The sequence below is a fragment of the Notamacropus eugenii genome, chromosome 5, assembly GCF_028372415.1.
Source record: "Notamacropus eugenii isolate mMacEug1 chromosome 5, mMacEug1.pri_v2, whole genome shotgun sequence".
NCBI lineage: Eukaryota > Metazoa > Chordata > Mammalia > Diprotodontia > Macropodidae > Notamacropus > Notamacropus eugenii.
Window position 1 is genome coordinate 21,087,503 of NC_092876.1, and position 17,445 is coordinate 21,104,947.

The window sequence follows — 17,445 nt, forward strand, 5'->3', positions numbered from 1 at the left end:
AAGGACCTGCAGTCTTTGGCCAGAGAAAGTAAGTCTGGGTCTCAGGTGCCCCCCCCCCCCCCAAACCCTCTCAGCAGCCCTGTGGGTTATCTCCCCTCCCCCTACCTCCTCTGGTAGTCAGAACACATCAGGATCAGGAAAGGAAACATTTTTCAGAATCCTTTAAGTGTCATGTTTCCATAATGGGAAACTGACTGGTAGAGGTGGGGAAGAGGACCTGGGTTCAAATCCAGCTTCTCAGGTCCCACTACTAGACTCTATACGGTACTTTACATGTGTGCTCTCTTTTGAAGCTGTCAGCCTGAACATTTGGTTAAAGGAGGCAAACAGGTTAGGTGATATGAAAATTCATATTGTTTATTCCCTTAAAGCTAGCCAAAGATAGGGAATTTGTATGCACAAAGAATGACCAGGCTTACTTATATAAGTTTTAGGATAATCCCAACTCAAATTTATATGTGGCTGTGATTTTTAAGCCTGTTTCATCTAAGGATATATTTATGTATGTTAATCTGGAGCTGTATGCACTATTAGATTAGTTCTGTAGTAACTAGGAATTTAGTTTTGTGTGGGTCGGAGACCACTGACTCCCATAAAAATCAGAGACTTCTCAAGGTAGAAGCAAAGCAGCAAGATTTTATTACGATCACACAAGAAAGGGCATCTCCTCTCTCATAAGTAATCAGGAGGGTGAGGCAATTAGAGAAGGCAGAAAAATAGAGATTATACAGCCCTAACACAGATCCCACCCCCTGCTGGCCTTTTACTCCTATTGACTGGGAGCTAGGCTCACAATCTAAATGTGACAGTCTATCCTGTGAATAGGGGACAAAGTAGCAGTGGAATAACCAATAGACATTATGTTGATGTGGATGCTGATGTGGCAGCCCAAGACGGGATTGTGTTACGCTGATATGGCAACCCAAGGGGGGGTAGTTTAAATTTTGTATTCCCAAAAGTCACATGACTTCTCAGAAAGCAAAACTTAAAAAAAAAATCATTACTAAAAGCCTTTTGTTAAGCAGTGAGAAGTCTTCACTAACTTCATTCCATTCAATCCCTCCTCTTATTTTTATACCTTTGAAGACTTCTCATACCACTGTTGATACATAGCCCCTATCATATCCCCTTCCTTCTCCAGGGCATCAGGACTGGGCTATCCCTCCTGATCTATTGGTACCCAGCCCTGTTTCTTGAGCACCATGAGTCTTATTGATCCCTCAGCTTTCCCTTCTAGCCTAATCATTTTGGACAGAGCATCCTCCAGGGGAAACAGAGAAATGTGTAACCCCTATATAGATAAAAAGACCTAGAATGAAAAAGATTAAGCCCAAAACAATCAGTAATAACAAACACCCTATAAACTTCCAATACTTGTTCTTTCATAGACCATATGACCACCTCTTAGGTGGTCTTTTCTGGAAGTGCAGCTTCACCCCTTCAAATCTAGTAGATTCACAGTCCACTTAGTAGGAGGAGTTACCAGGCTCTTTATTCTAGTGTGATGAGTCCTGGAAGGTTCCCTCCCAAGATCGGGTGAGTTCCTCTTCCTTCCATGTCCAAATCAACACCCAATCACCAGGTTGTAATCGATGTACAGGAAATCCCAGAGGAGGAGTTTGAGCTATCAAGCCTTGGTTCTGCAAGACATGAATATGCTTTGCCAGGGTAGATATATATTCTCTAAGGAATCTATCTTTGCTTTCAAATGTTGGGTCCCAACTCTCCCCATTCCCTATTCCTGGGTAGGGATGACCATATCCAAGAGAAATGGATTTCGAGTGTCAATCAGGTGAACTGTCTTTTAATTTCCTGACTCATCCTTTCAACCTTGCCAGAGGATGGAGGGTGCCATGGAGTATGAAACTCCCATGAAATATCTAGAGCTTGTACAAGAGACTGGAGAACTGTAGCCATGAAATGCATTTCCTGATCCAAGTCCATCCTCTCAACCATCCCATATCTCAGAATTATTTGTTCAGTCAAGACTTAACCAACTGCTTGAGGATTTGCAGGAGCCAGGGAGTAAGCCTCCACCCATGAGGTCAAGTGGTCCACTGTGACCACTAGATATTTGAGATGTCCCACTGGGGGCAACTCAGTAAAGTCCACCTGTATCCTCTGAAATGGTGTGATACCTGGAGGTCATCCTCCCAGAGGCGTTTGGCATTGAACTGACTTGCTAGTCCTTTGACAGACAAGGCAACTGTCTACCAACGTCACTGCTCAAGACCTCAATATAGCTCACCTCTCAGCATGTGGGTCAAGTTGTAAGACAGTTAACTAAGTTATTTCAGGACACTGTTTTAATACTAAAGCCTAAATTGTTAACTGATTACTGTGTAGGAAAATGAGGGGCAACAGGCAATGGACCTAGGCCCCTGGGTCTGGAAAGAAAGCCTTGCAAGTCTTAATGGGGGTGGGGGGGAGGGCAGTAGTTTAAAGTCAACAAAAATGATCTGTAGTGATTAGCTTTTAGGACAAATTTATAATTTAAGATGCAAGTCCTAGTAAACTTTTGATTAATGAAACTTGCCATCTGATGTAAAAGCTTCTGGGACAATAACAGTTTATGTTCTAAGCTCAGTAACCCAGCATCTGTAGAAGATGCCATTAGCTACCCAGAGAGAATGTGACTATTACAGGTGGAGGTTCCTTAGAGGAAAAATAAAGCAGAAAGGACAATTTTGGCCTTGGCCTGCGCTGGGATCCTTCTGGCTCAGTTTCCCCATTCTGTACCTTTGAAAAGGAATGTTTTCCCACCTAAGTGTTCCTGAGTCTGGTTATAAGGTGGATGTGATACTGCATGTGGAATCTATCTAATCAGGTCCTTGCAGTTCATTTTTGTGGTATGTTTCTGTAATCAGGAAAAGTGATGAAACATTTGAGCATGTTGTGGGTGTGTGAGATCTTGCTGTTTTTGGTCAAGTGATTGGGTAGATTGGTACTCTTGTGTGGTCTTATGAGGAATGAAATCCCTGGAGTAGAACATTTCTGAGTGATAGGGGAATAATTAGACAGAAGGAAAAGAAGTTTGTGAAACAAAGGTACAAATACAGTGTTGAATCATTATCCCATAGACAAAGGCAGGGATTTAAAGTTAACTGTAACAAAGGTGTATCTCTATGGAATAAGGTCTTTACATGATTATCAATCTATGCCCTAAGCCCCCATTGTCCAACCCAGTCATTTTTTCAACCATTGAGCCCTTCCCTGCCCAGCACTTTATATTTGGAAAATAATGAGGTATATTATGTTTTAATTAAGAAATTAATGATAATGATAAATGACTAGCTGTTGGGAGAAAAGCATAGCAAAAGTGCTCACTGTATTCACTTAAGACTCCAGAATGTACCATTTGTGTTGATTGTCCACCTTATCCAAAATTCCACCAGCTTATTTCCAACATTTCTGGTGGCAGTTGCTCCCCTCTACTTACTCAGCGGACTAAAGCTTTTAAATTCTTATTGGCAAGCTTTACTCTGAAACCCACCTACAGTGGCCAGATATACTCCCCCTTCCTCTAGCCTACATACAGACTAGACCAAGGGGGGAGTGTGAAACCCTATCAAATACTTAATTGAATATAATTGAGAACATATGTGCGTGTGGTGAATTTTGCCTCGAACAACTATATTGGATGAATGGAAAGGTTAATGAATACTGCATGAATTTGAACCAGTGTTGTTGAGGACTATAGTATTAATAGATCCAGGGGTAGACACAATTTAATAACTCTTTGGGCATAATTACAGGTTGTTCTACAAAACAGATGGATCAGTTTATAGTTCTGCCAGCAATGAATTAATGTTCCTAATTTTCCTTATCCCCTCCAACATTTCTCCCTTTCCCCTTCTGTCATTGTAGTCTGACTGATATAAGATAATATCTCATGATTGTTTTAATTAGCATTTCTGTAATAATGATTTTGAGATTTTCTCATATGACTGTGTCCGGCCTAATTGCCGTGGGCTTCCCGGGTCCTCTTACCTATATCAGGTCTTCGGTGGCCAGCCAGATAAACATATGAGAGAAGAGACCTCCAGAGTCAAACAGGGGTGTAGGCTTTATTCTGGATACAAGCTACATGTCAGGATGCAGGGCTAGCGCTCCCCGTTGGAGCCCCCCGCGGGAGTCCCCTTCTCCCTTCCAAGGAGCAAGGAAGAACCCAAAAAAACCCTCTCAGGCTTTCCTGTCCCCATTTAAGCTCTCTCAGCCACATAGTTCGCTCGTGGACACCGTGCATGGTCTCAGCCCCTTAGCTAATTAACAAAAGGTGTGCTTAGACCACGGACCAATCTCAAGGGTGGGATGCTCTCCCCAGCAAGTTTCCACTGAGAAGAGGTGGAAAACGAGATAACTCGTATCTCACTCCTCAATTCCCAGCTGTTCTCTGGGGGGGCCTCGTACCTGACCCGAGACCATTCACGTGAGAACTGAGCTTACCTTAACATGACTGTAAATAGTTTTGATTTCTTCAGCCAGAAACCGCCTGTTTCTAGCCACTGACCATTTAGAGCTGGGGAATGACTCTTATTCTTGTAGATTTGACCATTTTTGAGATATTAGACCTTTATCTGAGAAACTATCCATAAATCCCACCCAGCCCCTATGTTCTGCTTTCCTTCTGATCTTGGCTATATTGGTTTTACTTATATTTGTAATTTAATGTAATTGAAAGTTATTCATTTTGAACCTGACCATGCTATCACCATGCTATCACCTGTTTATTCACAAGCTGTTTACCTCTCCGTAAGTCTGACTGGTAATATGTTACATCATGTTCTTTTAATTTCCTACAATGTCTCCCTTTATTTCTAGATCATGTATCCAGTTAGATCTTCTTTTGGTAAATGGAGTATGACATTGTTCTCTGCCCAATTTCTGATAGAATACTTTCCAGCTTTGCTCCTAATTTTCACCAAATCAGGGATTTTTCTCACAAAAATTTATCTTCACATTTTTCAGACACAAAGTTACTCTGTTCTACTTACCTACCTCTCTTTGTCTTAGCCAGCATCAGATAGTTTTTTTGAAATTGTTCAGTTGTTTCTTTTAATTTCTCTGTTTTATTTTTTACTCATGGAAAAATATGCATTTTCATAACATGATATAATAAAAAAAAGATGATTGCACATGAAGTAGTAAATCAATGATGTATAACTTCCTATTCCTACAATAAAGTTATCATGTAAATGTCTTTATTTTTCCTGTCCCTCCTTCCTTTGCCCTACAGATGGCTACCATAAGATACAAACATATTTACATAATGGAAAATCATTCCAAACAGTTCTATCTATCAGTTTTTCCTCTGGAAGCTGATACCATCATCCTTCATATGTCCTTTGTATTTTGGGGTGTTTATGATAGTCAGAATGACTTATTCACTCAAAATTATTGTTAAAAAATATTTTGCTGTTATTGTATATAATATTCTCTTAGTACTGCTCCTTTCTCTCTTCATCATTTTGTGCAAGTCTATCCATGTTTTTTTCTAAAATCATCGCGTTCATCATCTCTTATAGCACAGTATTACTTCATCAGAAATATCTACTACAGCTTGGTCAGTCATTCCCCGATTGGTGGATATCCACTTCATTGTTCATCACAAAAAGAGCTGCTATAAATATTTAAGAATATATAGTGTCTTTACCTTTTTCCCTAATCACCTTTGGAAATACAAACCTCATAGTGGTATTACTGGGTCAAGGATATGGGCAGTGAATAAGTGTTTGGACATAATTTCAGATTGCACTCCAAAATGGTTGGATAAGTTCAAAATTCTATCAACAATGAATTAATATCCCAAATTTTCTATATCCCCTCCAATGTTTGTCACTAATCCTTTAAATCATTTTAGCCAATCTTAAAGTGTAAAATGATATCTTAAGATTGTTTCAATTTGCATTTCTCTACTCAGTAATGATTTAGAGTATTTTTTCTCATATGACTACAAAGTGTTTGGATTTCTTCATTGGAAAACTGCTTGTCCAAATCCATCGATCATTTCTCAATCAGGGAATGACTCATGATCTTATAGATTTTACAAAGGTATATTTTGCATATTTGAGATATGAGAACTTCATCTGAGAAACTTCATACGTAATTCCCCACCCCAAATTTTGTACTTTCCTTCTGATCTTGATTATATTGCTCTTATTTGTACAAATTTTTTTGATTTGATGTAATCAAAATGATCCATGTCACACCTTATTCCCTTCCATGTCTCTGGTTTATTCATAAATTATTTACCTATCCAATAAGTCTGATAAGTAGCATGTTCCATGATCTTCAAATTTCCTTGTAATATATGTCTTTCAGTGTAGGTCATGTATCTGTTTTGACCTTATCTTGACACTGTAAAATGTTGTTCTGTGCTCAATTTCTGCTCCGTATCTTTCCAGCTTTCCCAATAATTTTCCCCAAATAATTAATTTTTATTCCAAAATCTTAAGTCTTTGCACTTCTCAAATAGATGGTCACTCTACTTGCTATTGTACATTGTGCATCTACTCTGTTCCATTTATCTTAGCCATTATCAGAGAGTTTTGATAGTTACTATCTTATTCTACAATTGAAGATCAGGGTCTGCCAAACTTCTTTCTTTCACATTATTTTTCTTTAGTTCCTTTCATATTCTTGACCTTTTGTTCTTCCAAAGGAATTTTTTTATTATTATTTTTCTAACTCAATAAAATAAAGTTTTGGTAATTTCATTGGGATGGTATGAATTAGGTTAGTTACAAATATATCATTTTTATTATATTGGTTTTGGATACCCATGAACAATTAATATCTCTCCAATTATACTTTCAAGTGTACTTAATAGAAATGAGTATTCTCTTTGATCAAGAGCCAGTTCTTCAGCTATTGATATATTCATGATTTTTGTTGTTTTTGTTAATGATATAATAGATGATGTGAATAATTTTCCTTACTTAAACCACCCCTACCTCCTTGGTATAAATTTGAATTAGTCACAATGTAGAATCTTTGCATATGGGATCTATAGACATTAATGAAATTACTCTATAACATTTTCTTTTTTATTCTTCCTGATTTGAAGATCAATATCAAATTTGTTTCATAAAAGGAGTTTTTGGTAGTTCTCCTTCTTTACCTATTTTTCTCAAATCATTTATTTAATAGTAGAATTACCTGACCTTTAAAAGTTTGGTTTGATAGAATTCCCTTGGAAATCTGTTTGATCCTGTTGCTTAAGATCTTAGGAAGCTCATTTGTGGCCAAGTCAATTTCTTTTTCTAAAACAAGGTGATTTAGATATTTTATTTTTTTTCCTGTTAGTTCTATGAGAATAAGGTTCCAGCATTACCAGCCATCCACTTCCATCTGCTTCCTCTGTCTCACTTCTTCCTTTCTGGACTTCTTAGTGTGTAATAACCTCTCCATTTTACCTCTACTTACCCAATTTTGTTTTTTTAGGATCCACCCATCATACTCAACTCAGAAAGTTTTCTTTCAACTACCCAAGTAATGAGCATTCTTAAGGGTACTAATAACATTTTTACACATAAAAAGTAAACAGTTTGACCTGATTGAGTGCCATAACAGACCTTGAGTGTTTATCTTGTGTTTTATCCTGGATTTTCCATGTGCAATTTTCCATTCAGTACTGGTCTTTTACTCATGAATGTCTTTCACTTGATTAAATATCCTTTTTTTTCATTCAGGATTATACTCAGCTTGACTGGGTGAGTTATTTTTGGTTACAACCCCAGCTCTGTTGCTCCATGAAATATAATGTGTCAAACACTCTGGTCTTTTAATGTAGAAACTTCTAAGTCTTGTGTTATCTTGATTGTAGCTCCACATTTTACTTTGTTTTTGTTGCTTCTAATATTTACATTGTGCTTTTCTCACTTCGAGTATTTTCTATTTAACTTAGGAGCTTTGAAACTTGGCTATAATGTTCCTGTAAGTTAGCATTTTTGTATCTTTCAGGGGGTGAATGGTGATTTTTTTTCCTATTTCTACTTTACCTTTTGTTATAGAACTTCAGGGCAATTTTCCTTAATAATGTCTTGAAATATTGTACCTAGACTCTTTTTTTTAATCATACCATCCAGGTAGTGTAACAATTTTTATATTGCTTCTCCTTGGTCTATTCTCTATATTTGTTTTTCTAATGAGATGCTTCACATTCTCTTCTACTTTTTCATTGTTTTGGGTTTTAGTATTTCTGGGTATCTTATAATGTCATTAACTTCCTCATCCCCAATTATGTATTTTAAGAAGCTATTTTCTTTCTTAAGTTTTTGGATCTGCTTTTCTAATTATTTGACTTCTTTCATAATTTTCTTGATTTCCTGGAAAGCTTAATTTTTTCCTGTAATTTTTCCTTAGTCCTTCATTTGATTTTTGAAGTCCTTTTTAAGTTCTTCTAAGAACTCTTTTTTGGCTTTATGATCATTTGAAATTTCTCTTTGAAGTAGGAGTGTTTTTTTTATTTCACTTTTCTTCCTCTGAGAATGAACCCAGCTACCTGACTGATGGTAAGTTGTTTAACTTGAAAATGCAGAAAGCCAAGTACAAAGTGGATGGAGAATTGGTATACACAGATGACTGTGCACTCAATTCAATTTTGGAGGTTGAGAAGCAACAGAGTATGTACCCATTCTCTGCCACTTGTGCTAATTTTGGCCTTACATTAACAACAAGAAAAGAAAAAAATGTCCTTACTCAGGGACAGCAGATTCTGGATATTCTCCAGTATGACCTCCTTGTACAACTCTTTCTGAGAATGGTCCAGGAGGCACCATTCCTCCTCAGTAAAGACCACAACCACATCCTTGAATGTCAACAACTCCTAAAACATCAAAAGTCACATGATTTTGAGCTGAAAAGGAAACTCCAGAATTTATCTATTCTAACCCTCATCAACTTACAGGAGGAAACTGAAGCCTGGAGAAGGGCTTTGCCTACAACTCATACAACCTTTACTAGTGTCAGAGTCAATATTTGAAACCAGTCATTAAGAGCCTAAAGGAATATAAGAAAATCATTTTCTATTTGAAATGAGAATCATGATGAAATAATAAGAGCTGGTAAAAAGTTCTTGCCATACAATGTTTAGCCCCATGGAATTATGGAAAAGGCAGTTGCTCCCATCAGTGAGGTATAAGAATATGTGGAGAAGGCAAGCCAAAAGATTGAGTTAAAGTAGGAATTCACCTGAGCTCTCCCCTAAAACTCTTCAAATACCTCTAAAAAGTGACTCTGAACTAATTATAGAGCAGCAGAACCCACAAAGAGACAGAATGAGGCAGATTTCCAGCCCAAGACAGCCTGGGGAAGAAAATTTAAAATGTATGGAAGTGAATATTTAAAACTAAAAATGAATAAAAGAATTAATATTTAAAAAACAACAGGGACACACAGGGTAAACGTAAAAAGCTGGAGTACAATATATTGTGCTTCAGCTGAAGTAAAACAGAAACAAAAAGCAGGGTTAGTTATCCTCATCTCAAAGAAAGCAAAAGCAAAAATAGATCTAATTAAAAGAGATAAGGAAGGAAACTCCATCTTGTTAAAAAGACACCATAGACAATGGAGGAACATCATTACTAAATATATATGCATCAAGTGGTATAGCATCCAGATTCTTAGAGAAGTCACAAGAGGAAATAAGAGATCAAAAATATACTAGTGGGGGACCTCAGTGTCTCTCTCTCAGAAGGAGATGTCTCTAAATCATAAAATAAACAGGAAAGAAGTTAAGGAGGTGAATAGAATTAGAAAAGTTAGATATGATAGACCTCTAGAGAAAATTGAATGGGGATACAAAAGAATATACTTTTCCTAAGCAGTGCATGACACCTACACAAAAACTGACCATGTACTAGGTTATAAAAACCTCACAATCCAATGCAGAAAGGCAGAAATATGAAATGCATCCTTTTCAGGTCAAGACAGAATAAAAAATTGCACGTAATAAAGGGTTATGGAAAGAGACTAAAACTTAATTGGAAAGTAAATAATCTAATCCTAAAGTATGAGTGGGTCAAACAACAAATCATAAAAACATTCTATGATTTCATACAAGGGAATTACAATAATGAGACAACATAGCAAAACTTAAAGGATACAGTGAAAGTGGTTCTTAAGAGAAGTTTTATATCTCTAAATGCTTACATAAATAAAATAAAGAGGAAGTCAACAAATGGGGCATGCAAGTAACAAATCTAAAAAAAGAACACATTAAAAACTCCCAATTAAATACCAAAGTAGAAATGCTGAAAACCAAAAGAGAGGTTAATCAAATTAAAATTAAGAAAACTATTGAACTACTAAATAAAACTAAGACATGGCTTTATGACAAAACCAATAAAATGATAAAACTTTGGTTAATTTTATTTAAAAAAAAGAAAACCAAATAACCATTATCAAAAATGAAAAGGGTGAATTCACCACCAATGAAGAGGAAATTTTAAAAATAATTAGGAACTATTTTGCCCAAATGTATGAAAGTAAATTGGACAGTCTTTGTAACCACTAATCAAAATAAGCTGGGGGGCAGAGCCAAGATGGTGGAGTAGAAAGATGCACATACTATAGCTCTTCCCCCACAGCCCATAAAATACCTGTAAAAAAGGACTCAACAAATTCTAGAGCAGCAGAAGCTACAGAACAACAGAGTGAAAGAAATTTTCAGCCAAAGGTAACCTGGAAGGCTGATAGGAAGGGTCTATTCCCACAGGACACTGAGTGGAGTGAAGCCCACCCTTGGCCATGCGGCACCAGCAGAAACAGGACTGGAACAGGCCTCCAGGGCAGAATCCTCAGCAGGGAGGGTTTCAAATCCCTCAACCCATAAGCGTGAAAGAAATATTCAAAGGTCAGTGAGAGTGCTTTCCCAGCTGGGACAGAGGGGAGCAGGGTCCCCCCAGCATGGGCCTCAGTCAGTGGCGGCAGCAGCAGTGGGGCGGTAGCACTGCATGGCAGTGGCCAAGTCAGGTAGGTGGCAGCTTCCATTGTGGGAGCAGTTCAGCTTAATGCCCCTGGGGGAATTTAGCAGCTGATCTGAATCTCAGTCCTAAGAGCAGTCCTGGGGTAAGGTGGAGCATTAGGACCCTCCTCTTGAATTCAGAAGTAAATGGCTGGGGAAATGCCCAAAAAAGGGGAAAAAATAAGACCATAGAAGGTTACTTTCTTGGTGAACAGGTATTTCCTTCCATCCTTTCATATGAGGAAGAACAATGCATACTGTCAGAAGAAGCCAACTCTTCTGCATCCAGTACCTCCAAAATGAATATGCAATGGACTCAGGCCATGGACAAGCTTGAAAAGCGAGTCAATAGCTTGTTAAAGGAGACTCAAAAAAAAGGCTGAAGAGAATAACACCTTGAAACATAGGCTAACTCAATTGGAAAAAGAGGTACAAAAAGCCAATGAGGAGAAGGCGGCTTTAAAAAGCAGAATCAGCCAAATGGAAAAGGAAGTTCAAAAGCTCACTGAAAAAAATAGTTCTTTAAAAATTAGAATGGATCAGATAGAAGCTAATGACTATATGATAAACAGAAATTACAAAACAAAATCAAAAGAATGAAAAAATAGAAAATAATATGAAATATCTCATTGGAAAAACAACTGACCTGGAAAATAGATCCAGGAGAGACAATTTTAAAATTATGGAACTACCTGAAAGCCATGATCAAAAGAAGAACCTAGACATTATTTTTCCTGAAATTATCAAGGAAAACTGCCCTGATATTCTAGAACCAGAGGGCAAAATAAGTATTGAAAGAATCCACCAACCACCTCCTGAAAGAGATCCAAAAAGAGAAACTCCTAGGAATATTGTGCCCAAATTTCAGAATTCCCAGGTCAAGGAGAAAATACTGCAAGCAACTAGAAAGAAACAATCTGAGTGTTGTGGAAATATAATCAGGATAACACAGGATCTAACAGCTTCTACATTAAGGGATCAAAGGGCTTGGAATAGGATATTCCAGAAGTCAAAGGAACTAGGATTAAAACCAAGAATCACCTACCCAGCAAAACTGAGTATAATACTTCAGGGGGGGAAATGGTCATTCAATGAAATAGAGGACTTTCAAGCATTCTTGATGAAAAGACCAGAACTGAAGAGAAAATTTGACTTTCAAACACAAGAATCAAGAGAAGCATGAAAAGGTAAACAGGAAAGAGAAATCATAAAAGACTTTCTAAAGCTGAACTGTTTACATTCCTACATGGAAAGACAATATTTGTAACTCTTGAGACTTTTCTCAGTATTTGGATAGGTGGAGGGATTATACACACACACACACACACACACACACACACACAGAGCACAGGTCGAGTTATAACAGAAGGGATGATATCTATAAAAAAAATAAAATTAAGGGGTGAGAGAGGAATATATTGGGAGGGAAAAGGGAGAAATGGAATATGGCAAATTATCACTCATAAAAGAGATAAGAAAAATCTTTTTTAATGGAGGAGAAAAGGGAGGAGGTGAAAGGGGAAATATGAAGCTTACTCTCTTCACTTATGGCTTAAGGAGGGAATAACATGCTCACTAAATTTGGTATGAAAATCTTACACTACAGGAAGGTAGGGGAGAAGGGGACAAGTGGGAGGAGGAAGATGGTAGAAAGGAAGGTAAATGGGGGAAGGGAGTAAACACTTTTGGGAGGGACAAGGTCAAATGAGAGAATAGAATAAAGGGGAGACAGGGTAGGATGGAGGGAAATATAGTTAGTTTTACACGGCATGACTTATGGAAGTCTTTTGCAAAACAACACCTATAGAGCCCATATTGAATTGCTTGCCTTCTCAGTGAGGATGCGTGGGGAGGAAGAGAGAGAAGGGAGAGAAGGTGGAATTCAAAGTGTTAGAAACAAATGTTGAGAATTTTTATTGCATATAACTGGGAAATAAGAAATACAGGTAATGGGGTATAGAAATCTATGTTGCCCTACGAGAAAAGAGAGAAGATGGGGATAAGGGAAGGGTGGGGTGTGATAGAAGGGAGGGCACATTGAGGGAAGGGGTAATCAGAATGCAAGGTGTTATGGGGTGGGGGAGGGGAAAGATGGGGAGAAAAATTGGATCTCAAAATTTTGTGGAAATGAATGCCATAATCTAAAAATAAATAATGAATTTAAAAAAAAAATAAGCTACCAGTATTCGATGTGCATTTTTAAAATGACCAAGCAAATGAAGTTTTCTTTTTGTTTTTGCACCCAAACCTTTTCCTCAACACCCCTTCTCCCCTAGCCAGTTTTACTGACAGTGTTAAAGGGAAAAATTATAAGCTCTTTTTATTGTAGGAATCATTTTCTTTACAAAGTATGTTTGAGAAAGTTTTTCCTTTTCCTTCTTGGGAAGAAGGTGAGAAAATAAATATTCTTTCCTTGATTTGCTGATACTTAAGATCATTCATATATTGATTATAACACATCAGGATGACAAACATTGTTTTAAACATGAGATTTTCAATATATATTTTTGTGTCTGTGTGTATGTATTTGAAAGTCCCTAGTATCAATTAGATGCCCTTACCCTAACTTCCTTCTTGAATAAAGAAAAGAAATTGCCTTAAATGGTCAACTTATCCGTCTCCATTTAAAGAAGAAAAATCTTCCTTCAGTATGACAATTCACCAGTATAGTTTTGGCATATAACATGACGTTGCTAGAAATTCCTATTCGTGAAACCTATGTCATCATATTATTGTATGTGGAACTACTGTATATAGGAATATGGAATTTCCATTCTGAAAACAAGTGCAATTTTCATGCTTGATTAATTTTTTTTAAAATGTGCCCATAAGCTTTGAGTCAACTATGTGATATCTGTAGTGGTTACTATAATGCCGAATTATCTGAGAATGTACTGTATATACAGGTATGCCACAGTTTTTGAAATACAATGCATTGACTCAATATTCACTTACCTTTCTGAAAGCATCAAAAATAAAGACTCCCAATTTTGAAAATATTTGTTGTGTCTGTAACTTTTTTTCTTTAGAAGTATTAAGATTTCTCTGATGATGAAAATAGAAAAGTAGGAGTCATGTTGTACAAATTTATTTCTATATTTCTCACTATGATCATAGTACAAATAAATGTGCTCTGGATTGTTTTAAATATTTTGTCCACATGGAAACTTACAATGGATAAGCAGAATAAGACAGTGAGTTAAAATTAGAACAGAAAAGTATTAACAAAAAATAAAATGACTTTGTTTTGCTGTAGCAATAAAATGACCAAGTGCAATGGCTTGATTTAGCAATACCATCTTTTGAAAGCTGCTGCTATGAGTATTTTTGATGATCAAATGTCTTAGTCTAATGCGTTCCTCCCTTTTTTAATGTTGCATATTGCACTGGGTGTGATAAGGATTCCAACATTCTTTCTCATGGTTCCTTCCATTTGTTCTAATTCTTCTATGCAACATGACTAATGTGAAAATGTGTTTAATAGGAATGTATGTGTAGAACCACATTATATTGTATGCCATCTTGGGGAGGGAGAGAGGAAAGATGGGGAGAAAGTTTAAAACGTATGGAAGTGAATGTTGAAAACTAAAATTAATTAATATATTTTAAAGAAAAAGAAACAGGGATACACAGAGGATAAAGGGAAAAGAGTGGAGTAGAATACATTATGCTTCTGCTGAAGTAAAAAAAAAAAGGCGGGTAGCAATACTGATCTCTAAGAAAGCAAAAACAAAAATAGATTTAATTAAAACAAATAAGGAAGGAAACCCCATCCCATTAAAAGGCACCATAAACAATGGAGGAACATCATTACTAAACATATATGCATGAAGTGAAATAGCATCAGTATAAAGCAAAGAGAGTTACAGGAGGAATAGAGAGCAAAAATATACTAGTAGGGGACTTCAACACCCCCCCTCAGAAGCAGATGTATCTAACCATAAAATAAACAGAAAAGAAGTTAAAGAGGTAAATATAATTTTAGAAAAGTTAGATGTGGTAGACCTCTGGAGAAAATTGAGACATAGTAGTCAACGATTATAGCAATCTACTAGTAGATAAACCGAAAGACCCCAGCTTCTGGGATAAGAACTCTCTTGTCTGACAAAAACTGGAAAATGGTGCGGTATAGACCATATAGGTCTAGGCATAGACCAATGACTGACACCATGTACCAAAATAAAGTCCAAATGGGTACATGATCTAGGCAAAAAGACTGATACTATGAATAAATGAAGGGAGCAAAGGAATAGTTTATCTGTCAGATTTATGGAAAATGGAGGAATTTATGACCAAACAAGAGATAGAGAACATTATGAAATACAAAATGGATAATTTTGATTACATTATATTGAATTTTTTTTTCAGAAACAAAGCCAATGCAACCAAGATTAGGATAGAAACAGAAAACTGGGAAAGAATTTTTATAAGTATCTCTCATACAGGCTTCATTTCTAAACTATATAGAGAAATGAGTCAAATTTACAAGAATACAAGTCATTCCCCAACTGATATATGGTCAAAGGATATGAACAAGCAGTTTTCAGAGAAAGAAATTAAAGCTATCAATAGTCATATGAAAAAATGCTCTAAATCACTATTGATTACAGAGATGCAAATCAAAACAACTCTGAGGTACCACATCACGCCTATCAGATTGGCTAACATGACAAAACAGGAAGATGATAAATGTTTGAGAAGATGTGGGAGAGTTGGAACACTAATTCATTGTTGGGGGAGCTGTGAGCTGATCCAAGTGTTCTGGAGCGCAATTTGGAACTATGCCCAAAGGGCTATCAAAATGTGCATACCCTTTGACCCAACGGTATTGATTCCAGGACTGTATCCCAAAGAGATCAAACAAATGGGAAAAGGAACCACATTTACAAAAATATAGCAGCTTTTTTTGTGGTGGCCAAGAATTGGAAATTGAGGGGATGCCCATCAATTGGGGAATGACTGAACAAGATGTGGTATAGGAATGTAATGGAATACTGTTATGCTATAAAAAGTGCTGAACAGGAGGACTTCAGAAAAACCTGGAAAGACTTATATGAACTGGTGCTGAGTGAAGTCAGGAGAACCAAGAGAACATTGGACACAGCAACAGCCACAATATGTGAGGACTGATTTTGATAGCAATGCAAGGACTTTAAACTTTTCCAAATGACTCATGATAGAAAACGCCATCCACATCCATAGAAAGAACTATGGAGGTGGATTGCAGAGTGAAGCAGACTTTTTTCTCTTTTGTTTTCTTTCTCATGGTTTCTCCCATTTGTTTTAATTCTTCTAAGCAACATGACTAATGTGACTATGTGTTTAATAGAATTGTATGTATAGAGCCCATATCAGACTGTATGCCATGGTGGGGAGGGAGGGGGAGAAAATTTAAAACTTTGAAGTGAAGGTTGAAAACTGAAAAGAAATAAATTACATATTTTTTAAAATTTGCATAGACATTATAAAATATTTGGGAACCTACCAGCCAAACCAAACCCAGAAGTATATGAACACAATTAAAAAACACTTCACACAAACAAAGTCAATTCTAAAAAAGTGGAAAAATATCTATTTTTGTTCATGGTTAGGCTGAGCTAATATAATAACAATGACAATTCTACACAACTTAAATTATTTATTCACTGTCATATCAATGAAACTACCAAAAATTATTTTCTAGAGCTATAAAAAATGATGGAAAAACAAAAGGTCGAGAATATCAAGGGAATTAATGAAAAGAAATGCTAGGGAAGGTGGCCCAGCCATATCAGATCTTAAATTGTGATATAAAGCAGCAATAATCAAAGCTACATTGTACTAGCTAAGAAACAGAGCAGTAGATAAGTGAATAGGTTAGGTACACAAGACAACATAGTCAGTGAGTGTAGGAATCTACTGTTTGATAAACCCAGGGACCCCAGCTTTGGGGGTAAGAACTCACTGTCTGACAAAAACTGCTGGGAAAACTGGAAAATAGTATGGTGGAAACTGGACATAGACTAACATCTTACACTATATACCAAAATAAAGTCCAAATGGGTACATGATTTAGATATAAAGGCTGATACTATAAGCCAATTAGGAAAGCAAGGAACAGTTTACCAGTCAGATTTATGGAGAATGGAATTTGTGAAACAAAAGATAGAGATCATTATGAAATGCAAAATGAAGAATTTTGATTACATTAAGTTAAAAGAGTTGTTGCACAAACAAAAGCAACACAGCCAAAGTTATGATGAAAGCAGAAATATGGGAAACAATTTTTAATAAGCATTTTTGATAGTCATCATTTCTAAATATATAGAGAAGTGAGTTACATTTTTAAGAATACAAATCATTCCCCAATTGATAAATGGTCAAAGGATAAGAAAAGACAGTTTTCAGAGGAAGAAATTAAAACTATCTATAGGCATATGAAAAAATGCTCTAAATCACCATTGATTAGAGAAATGCAAATTAAAACAATTCTTAAGTAC